The 10,448-nt window shown below is 34.2% G+C and overlaps 1 pseudogene across 1 annotated transcript; it reads left to right on the top strand.

The window, feature by feature from the left end:
- LOC306639780 (olfactory receptor 4P4-like) lies at window positions 1–7,887 on the top strand (annotated as a pseudogene). The gene is made up of 4 exons: window positions 1–185; window positions 5,540–5,585; window positions 6,274–6,325; window positions 7,038–7,887. The product of its transcript is annotated as an olfactory receptor 4P4-like (transcript).
- Window positions 7,888–10,448: the final 2,561 nt, after the last annotated feature.

The raw sequence follows: 10,448 nt of genomic DNA, 5'->3' as shown, positions 1-10,448 counted from the left end.
ATGGGCTACATGGAAGGTGCTGGCCAGGACAGCGTAGGTGTGTTTGCTCAGATCTTCTGGCTCCAGTGGCAGCAGGTGCAGGTGGCCACTTCAAGATGGCTTTTCCTCAGCTCCGCATGGTCAGCTGGGAAACACAGGGCACTTTTCAAGCAGCAGTGCACAGTGCAGCCTCTGGATCAGCTAAGGTCAGGCTGCTTTCCTCATTTCAGGTGTTTCCACACAAAAATCTGTCCATAGTATTTCTCTGTTTTCTCCCTTCCTCTTTCCCAAATGAGGAAAATCTACCACCACTGCTGCTGGTGCCACAGCCAGCTGGGCTCCAATGTAGTCTTTCTTCTTTTTTCAATGTTCCCAAATTTCTGAGTCCCTAAGATACACTGGCAGTTCAATATTCAGTTTCAGTGAGATCTCTCTTTCTCCCACCTCACAGAGAAGCAGTACTCCTGGTTGAATCCTGAAACATAGAACAAATACTAACCATAGAGCAAATACTAATACAGCTTTTTTCTATCCCACCATTTTGGATACCTCCTGGCTAGGTGATCTTTCCGGAATCACTTTCCACCACATTATAGTTTGTCTACAAAAATATTTCCAAATTACATTTATAAAATATGTTGAAACTTATGGAAAATTTTATACAAAAATATTTACAAGATAGTGCATCACGATCAAGTGGGTTTCATCCCAGGGATGGAAGTTTGGTTCAACATCTGGAAATCAATAAATGTAATTCACCACATCAACAGATGTAAAGTTAAGAATCATATGATCATTTAAAAAGATAAAGAAAAAGCATTTGATAAAATGCATCACCCCTTCATGCTCAAAACACTAGAAAAAAATAAAGATAGTAGGAACATACCTCAATATTTTAAAGGCTATCTATGCTAAGCCCAAGGCCAACATTATTCTGAATGAAAAAAAAAAAACTGAAAGCATTCCCTCTAAAAACTGAAACAAGGCAGGGATGCCCTCTCTCACCACTTCTATTCAACATCATCCTTGAAACTCTAGCCAGAGCAATTAGACTGACCCATGTAATTAAACAGATAAGAATAGGAAAGGAAGAACTCAAACTATCACTAATTGAAAGTACATGATTCTATATTTAGATTATCCAAAAAATTCCACCTAAAAACTTCTATCAGGTTGGGGGTTAAGGGAAAAATGGACGAATGATGGATTGTGTAGAGGGAAATGAGGGGTGGTGAGGGATTGGAGGAGAAGGAACGAGACAAACGTTTTTGTATGGTTACACAAACGGAGTGACTGTACTTCATGTACAACCACAGAAATGAAGTTGTACCCCATTTGTGTAAAATGAATCAAAAAATAATAACATAATAATTGATAAAATATATTTCTCAGAATGTGACTATGTACACAAGAGTTAAGAAAGCTTTGTTGTAAATGGGTAATTCAAGCAATTCTGTTCCTTTTTACAGGAATTTATTAGTAATTTTAAAAGTATCATTATTTTATTATACTATAGGAATACCGTTACTTAGCTGAGGTCCACTCATTGCACAAGCACATGAAATAAGCCACTGGATTTATATATAACCTGGATGGATGCATATTAGAATTCCCCAAAGGGGCAAGGAAAAACTGGAAGCTAAAACTTGCTGTGAAGGACACTTGAAGGTATTTTTGTAGACATACATTTTCACGTCTAATGATATTTACTTTTCCCTCATCTAGATTAATTTGCTGTTCTGTTGTTTGAAATTTGCTACAAATGAGTTCTGCCGTGATAGTCATGTAAGCCATATTGTCATTTATTATGTTGGTGCTACTCAGACAATGTGTGATTCTATCTTACTAATTATATATCTACATGAAATTAATGAAATATTTCTACTGCAAAGCATTGTTTTTAGAATTTTCCTAATTCATAAACTTATACAGAAATAACAAAAGAACTATGTTAACTAGCTAGAATTTGAAAGATGAACAAATTTGGAGAATTATACTACTTTATTTCAGAGTATCATGTGAAGTTTCTATGTTTGAAGCATTGTAGTATTTTCATACAATATCCAAATACAAAAATGGAACAGACTGGGCTGGGATTGTAACTGACTGGTAATGCAATTTCTTCGCATGGGTGAGGCCTTGGATTTAATCATCAGCATCACATAGAAGCAAATAAACAACGTTTAAATTCTTTAAAAAAATGCACATGCGATTTAACACATATATGTATACATACACATATCTATATATATGGACCAGATATATACATATACATTCATATATATACATATATATACAACAAATATATGTATATATATTTCAAACAGATTTGAAAATTGAATGCCTAAATTTGGCTCTCATCATCTTAGATTTCATGAAAGATACTCTCACACCATACATATATATGAGGCTATATTATGGAACAGACTAAGAAATCCAAAATTAGGAAAATGATATATGCTCAACTAATAGTGATGAAAGTTTGAAAATTCATAGGCAATTAAGGAAGAAAATCCTCCCAACAAAAGGTGATGTGCCGGGGTCCAGCCCCAGCAGGGGTCCTTGGGTTCCACTCTGGTAAGGGGGCGCGGGGAGACAGCGTCGGCGATGGATGGAGAATGAAAGACACAGACTCGAGTTCTGGTGCAATCATTCCCACTTTATTCTGGGGAAGGCTGGGTTTATATACATTTTTCTTCAGGCTTTGATGACAGGCTTGTGACTAATAAAATCAAAGAAGTTTCCAAAGCATAGGCAGAAATTGTTTTTACTGAAAGATTATGAGAAAACAGTAACCTTACAGATTATCCTTACTTAATCACCAGGGCTTGCCATTGATAAAATAAGCTGGTCCATATCTAGTAGCTACTGTGGGAGGTGATTTGTGCTTAGAACTTGGGGAAACATTGTTATCTATAAGTTTCAGTGCCCCAACAGGTTCTGGCTCTGCCAGTAAATGCAGTGTTTGGTTTTTAACATAATAAAAATATTCTGCTGTAGTGAGGTAATCATCACAGGGTTTCAACCTGTGTTTTGTCTCCATGATGTTTTTCTGGAAATTTGTAGAATTATTCCCATCACCTCTAGCAAGATCCTCAGACTGAAGTGAGTAACATATTAATAGGAAAACTCCACAGAATAACATCCAAGCTAGGGAGGCATACATCTGGCATGGGATCCTTTTAGGATGAGTCTTTGCAATCTTCCTTCAGTGGAACTCTGTTAAGCACTGTAAGGAGAGCCAGACACCCCTGCACTGATGGATCAGAAACATAAATGCAAAATGGAAACCACAACAAAAAACACAAACAGAAGAATTTTCTGATATAGGTCGTATTGAACAAAACTTTAAATAAAACAGATTCATATACAGATGCATAGTTTACAAGAAAAAAGATCTTTGAAATTTTGGATTATTCAAATAATATTATGTGCCATACCAAAAGTATGAGCCATCAAAGTGACAAATGTCACTGAATTAAAAGTTATACCTTTTGGCAGCAGAACAAGTTATCTGATTAGGGATGGATTCAGTTTTCAGAATGTGAAGGCAGTACCTGCACACATCCTTGAGGTGAATCCTGTTGTACGTGTGCAGATGTGGGTTAAATATCCAACTCTCCTATGTGGACTGATAATAGGTTAAGTTCAGTGAAGTTTCAAAAACATTGGGAAACATGTTGACATGAACACCACTAAAATACTAGATTTTAATACTGTAGCCTGAAATTGTAGAATAATTCAAATATTCAGAATAACTTGACTTTCAAGGCATTGCAGCAGATCCCAAACTTACCCATTTTTCTCCTTCTATTGTTTAACTAGATGTTCCAGCTATGCTTCCATGAGTCTAGTCTCATAAAATGAAAATACTTCTCATGTAACCAAGCAATTTTTTTTTTTTTGGTAAAATAAAAGAAAGAATCTAAACCACTCAATAATCTCTTCATAGAATGTTTTTCACTAACTTCCTAATTGGTTTAATCCTAACCAGATTTTATACCATATAATTTAACTTTAAGAAGTCTTAATTTTATGAGGAAACTTTAAATCTGTGCATTTGTATATGGTAGAGAAGGTGAGAATAACTGAACACCCTTGTGGACAGATGAAGCTGAGGTTAAACCACTGTGGATATTGAATAGAGACAGAAAACTGAATGATCAACAGAATAAATATTTTGAAGCATTCTTCTGATTGGATATCTTTTCACTTGATATATTTTTTCTTTTCATGCACAGTGTATGCATAAACAATATTTAATATTTTATTTTTCCTTTATTTTGACTCTCTTTTCAGAGTCTTCCATTCCAGCTATGCTATTTTCCAGCAACAAATCATTGGTGCCTGATAGTATCTTATGGATCACAGAGTTTATTGATCTTTTTGTACAATAAAAATTTTAATAATTATCCAGATTTAAAGTTGAATGCCTGACTTTGGCTCTCATCATCTCAGATTTTATGAAAGACAGCCTCATACCACTACAAGCTATATTATTTCTCTTTGATTTATCAGAAAGCTGGAGGAGCACGGAGAGGGCAGTCTGTTTCACTGCCCTGACTGTAGCATTTTAGGGTCTTAGGGGAAATAGTGCATGAGCCTCAAAAACCCAAAAGTGGAAAGTAAATACTCAGAGGCACCAGGGACATTACCAAGGGCAGAGTCTTGGCGGTATTTGTCCAGGATCTGCTTAGAAATGCCTGTGGGAATGATCTAATGATCTTAGAGTTTTCAAAACCTATTAATTCTTGAATTGACACTTAAGTTTATATTCTGCTCTTCCTAAACTAATCCCCACAGTTAAAGGCATAAAAGAAACAACACTTTGTGCTTAATATATGTGTTAATTATTGAAGAAATTTCAAATAATTTTTGTTCATCAATCTGAGCTCATGTAAAATAGTTAACGAGGAACTCAGAATTTCCATCTGCTTTTCTAGTGGATAAAATTCTACCTTTAATATTGTAGATGGATTTAGTTAACAACAGAAGTATATGGCTCTTACAAAACCTGTAGAAAATTTGGCTTGTTAATATTTCCAAAACCTTCTCAGAGAATCAGTGTTGGTGTGTTAGAATGCCTGCATTGCAACTTTCTGCCTTTTATTTCAGATTTTCATAGAAGGAACAAATCAGCAAGGTGAGTATCTGAGAGAGGAACTGTGTTTGATGAAATCTGAATCTAATCTCCAGTTACTGAGACCTGATGGTTGGTGAATTACTCCTACAACTGGGTGTGTGGAGAGTTCCACCAACCAAGTTTTAGGTTATTATACACTCTTAAATTTTTCTAGACAATTTCATTCTAAATGTTACTAATGCTTTTGTAGCATGTGATAATTTTTTTTTTGCTATGAAATATTTTGGTCTTCTTTGCTTTTTATTGTGCACTATTATAAGCACAATTTAAGTTAAGAACATTGGAGCTAAAGACATTTTTAAGAAGGTCATGGTTTTTTGTTCTGTTCCATTCTGAGGCTTTTATGTATTCTTCCATATTCATATCAAGAAAGAGCTGCTTGAATTTTTACACACTGAAAAAATTCTCATTTTTCAGAATACAGGCTATCTATGATAGACTACTCTCATCTGAACTGATTGAGGTAAGCTTGCGCATGTCACACTCAAATGCACTAAGAGTATTTAAATATATGGTGGACACTGTACCTTAAACATAAGGGCATCTACAATGTTTATAGTCAACTAACTACATGTTCAGAACTTTTGATGCTCCCCAAAATAAGGAATCATTTGGCTATATGTTTGAAGATATAAACAAGTAAAAAAAGAAAGAAAGAAAGAAAGAAAGAAAGAAAGAAAGAAAGAAAGAAAGAAAGAAAGAAAGAAAGGAAGGAAGGAAGGAAGGAAGGAAGGAAGGAAGGAAGGAAGGAAGGAAAGAAGGAAGGAAGGAAGGAAGGAAGGAAGGAAGGAAGGAAGAAAAGGAAGGAAGGAAAGAAAAGAATTATGATTAGTTTTAAGAAATGCCCTAGAATAACCTCTCAGTAGTCTATCTTACTATTATTTACAAACACAATATCAATATTGAGGTTTACCTTATCACATTCATTAAATTCACATTGTGCTAACGCTGTGCTATTTTCTATTGAATTCTTCATTGGAGTATGTGTGTGCATCCCAACTTCATTATCTGCTGAACTACGAACTTAAAGAGAAAAAAGTGTATGAGCTGAATAGCTATGGATCATCAAACTCGCATGACACTTGGGGATTTCACAACATTCCATGGATTCATCATTGTCTTCTGAATTCTGCAATGTTGTCTTGGTGCAGATGAGGAAAACGAGGCCTGGAGAGTCTGACAATCAGCTTGAGGATCCCATTGGTCAGTTCATTTTTCCTTCTTCCTGGTGGGTACCCTTCGTGCTGCCACTGTCCTTACTTCTTCAGCATTGTTTAATATCCTTTATTTCTTCATTTTACAGTTTTAATTTTCTTAAGAGGTTTCTTTACTTACCATCATCATTGGCAACAAAATCTTACTTGTTTCAATTACAATAATTCTCACTTGAATTTTCTATTTTTTTTTCATATTTATGCTAACAGGAAAGTCATATCATTTAAAAATTTTTCTTCTATTAGAACAATTCAGCTTAAACTTTAATTATGTGAATGTCAGTAATGTTTTTAATTTTCAAAATAAGATTGAAATATTTTTAAATAATTACATATAAAATTCAGTAAAATACACAATTGTTACTGCTAACTCATTCTATATTTATACAAGACATAATAAGTAAGAAAGCATTTTTTTATGAATCAAGGTTACTTAATCTTATGATTCCATGCATGTTAATTTAATTTTTAGTGCATTTTGTAGTATGATAATCCAGGTTGTTTCTTTTTTTCACTTAAATTTCTGGTTTCTTTCTGTCTTTCAGATATTAAATTTATTTGTGGAATTACTTACTCAACTTAATATATGGAAATCCAGAGAAACATCTCAGAATTCATTTTTCTGGGGCTTTCTGATGACAAGAATGTGCAAATATTTTGCTTCATGCTGTTTTTACTCTGTTTTGTTGCCCTGCCGGTAGGAAACTCTCTGATTCTCATTTCCATTCTACGCAGCCCTCTTTTCCACCAACCCATGTACTATTTCCTTAGCCAGTTTTCATTTCTGGATATCTGCTATACCTCCAGTGTCACACCCAAATTGATCAGTGACCTGCTAGAGGGGACCAAAATAATTTCCTACAGTTATTGTATGTTCCAGGTCTTTACCACACACTTCTTTGGCAGCATTGAGATCTTCATTATTACAACCATGGCTTTTGATCACTACTATAGAGGTCTGCTATCTGCAGACCTCTCCACTACATGAGGATCATGAACAGGACAAAATGCAACTTCCTAATTTTAGCTGCCTGGGTTGGTGGGGCTGCCCATTTTTTCCTCAATTATCTATGACAATGCACTTGCCGTCCTGTGGTCCAAATGAAATCGATCATACTTTTGTGATATTTTTCCTTTGCTAAAAATTGCTTGTACAAATACCTACGTGATTGCTGTCCTTGTGGTTGTCAGTTCAGGAGTGATCCTATTAATCATATTTGTTATTTTATTTCTCTCTTATGTCATTATTTTGTTGACTTTAAGGAATCACTCAGCTGAAGGAAGATGTAAAGCCCCCCCTACCTGTGCATCTCATATCTCAGTGGTAGTCTTATTTTTTATGCCAGCCATCTTTTCCTGCCTTAGACCTCCTATTGCTTTTTCCCTGAGGATAAAGTGCTTGCATTATTTTACACAGTCATTGCTCCCATGTTCAATCCTTTGATATATACTTTGAGAAATACCAAGGTATGCAGGGAACTGAACACCTGTGTTCCTTTCCCTAGGTTACTATTAACACAACTCCTCCTACTCTTGCTAGTGGACAGGTAATGTAGCAAAGTTTTTGAAGATTTGAATGTAGAAGTCAGAAGCTTAGAATCAATTTCTTATTGACCAACCTGAATAACTTCTCTGGAAAAGACATATAAGTTCTCTGAAATCCTAATGATGAAATCAACTGCTGCAACATATATGTTGTATAATATATAAAATATATTATTTATACACACACACATACTTAGAATGTTATATGGATTATGTCCAAAATCACATAGCTTGACTACCAAAAGTGGATCTTTTGAAATAAAAAGTTAAATTCCTCACAAAGCACCTGCCACATCACATGTCTTCTGGACAACTCTAAATGAGATCATATTCTAATCACGGTAGCTCTAATGAATGAGTGGATGGAAACAAGGAGTCAAAGTCTTAGAACCTGCACCACACACACATACACACTACACAGTATATACACAAACACACTAAACAGGACATGTATATATATGTATATATATATACATATGTATATGTATATATAGAAAACATAATATATATCCAATGTATATCTAGTATTTTCTGTGATTGACAGTAATGATTACATTGTGGACCCAGTTCAGTTTATGGCTCATTTTTCAGTAATAAAATCAGGCTGTGAAGTAAAAATAGTAAAATGTACTCTGTTACCACCCAGTTTTTCTTCTACATCCCTTCACATCTATATATTATATAAGGTTAGTAAAAAAAAAATGTGTGTTAGCATGGAGTGAACCAGTTCTCTATTACACAGAAATTCATACTTCAAAATCAGATGCTTTCAGATATGCAAAAATCTTGATTTAAAACAAATTTAGACAAATTGCACAAACTTTGTGAACTTCATATTCTTGTCTACCAAGTAAACAAACAAACAAACAAAAAAAAAACTAGCCTGTCAGTTTGCATAAGCTTTAATCAATTAATTAACCATTATCTATTTGGGGGCAGATATTGTGCTAAGTGAAAAAAAACCTCAAATCACTGCACTTATCACTGAAATTTTCATGTAGTATGATATTTATCTGGTTCTCCCATAGTAAGATTTTAAATAAATAATTATTAGAAATTGAAAAACATTTGGTCAATTAGATAATACAGTAAAATTTAAAAATTAATCAGTTACATAGCTCTGTCAACATTTTTCTTTAAAATATTAATTCCTTTTCATTCTTTATAGCCCATACTATATTCAGATCTTCTAACTAATCAATATTCATTTGCCAAATTAATGTAAAAAGTATTTTTAATATTTGAAAACATGAAATCTAAGCCCATTTTAATATATGGTATCAGTTTAAGCATTTCATGAAATACTGAACACATGTAAATACCCACAATAGAGAACATTTCTATTCAAAGTTCTTTAAGAATGACAGAGATTCAGAGATTGTCATTTAAAATGGTCCTGGTTTCTAGCAGTATCCTGTGCATTAGCAAAAGGAGCCACTTGAAACCAACACTGCATCCTTGCATTATTCTAAGTCTTTTGACTTAGGGCTGCAGCCACACTCTGTCTTACATGCTAAAACCCAGGGTCTCTCCCTGAAACCCTGACTGGCTTGCTCGTTTGGTGGTGCCCAAATGTATGGAATAGAGCTGAGGGCACCAGATTCTTCACCCCATCACCCATCCTGGAGGAATATTCATGTCATCTTCTCTATTTCCCTATTTTTAACAGCTCAGTTTTAGCTGAATTGCAATAGAAAAAGTAGTGTTCATATGTATATGCAAATAGGAAATGCAGACAGCAAATACGACACATTCAGGTGACTGATGTATTCTTCGCTTCCATAACATTTATTCCAGTCTTCACTGAAATATAAATCATGATGCCCTTCTTTTTATGTCCTCTTGACCCTCAAATCATGAAAATGTATCATTGCTCTGCTTTGAATTCTTATGTAATATTGAAGGATAAACTATTGTGTCATGATTATATGACAATGTAGTTGCAGTAAATGCTCTGTATCACCAAATAGATGGAGAAAAGTAGTAACAGTTTCTTGTACATAAGTGGTGCCTATAAGTTTTCAATACATACTCATCACAAGTATTATTGAATTTTTTTAATAATAAATTCTAAATCCTTATTTCTTACTGGTCTACAGAAAATGATGAAGTTTGGATTATTTAAATAAAATAATCTGTTTCACCACCAGTTTCTTATTTAAATCTAAGATATATGTAATGATTCACAATTAGACTCAGAAACAAGCAATAAATTCAATGGGTACATATTAATAAACCCACCATTCAAGTAATTCTGAGAAATCCTGTTTTCTAAGGGGAAGTGATTCATTTTGTTTCTAAAACAATTTTGAGTCTTTTTCTATTTTCATTTTGATATTCAAGAAGGGAAGAAGTTGGTATCTTCTCCATTTACCTGCGAAACTGTTCTTTGCCCATCTTCAAATAGTTCATTGGTCATATAGTCTCTGAGGAAAATGAAAACAACTGATTTCCTGTTTGAGTTCCACAGATTTACCTGGGAGATATTTTACCTTTAATATCTATTGCATTCTCTGTGAATCTGAAAATCTCATTGGGATATTTGACCAAGGTGAGAATGAACATTT

This window comes from Sciurus vulgaris (assembly GCF_902686455.1).
Source record: "Sciurus vulgaris genome assembly, chromosome: 11".
Classification (NCBI taxonomy): domain Eukaryota; kingdom Metazoa; phylum Chordata; class Mammalia; order Rodentia; family Sciuridae; genus Sciurus; species Sciurus vulgaris.
Note: the sequence above shows the minus strand (reverse complement) of the source record. Positions and strands in the feature narration are given on the sequence as shown.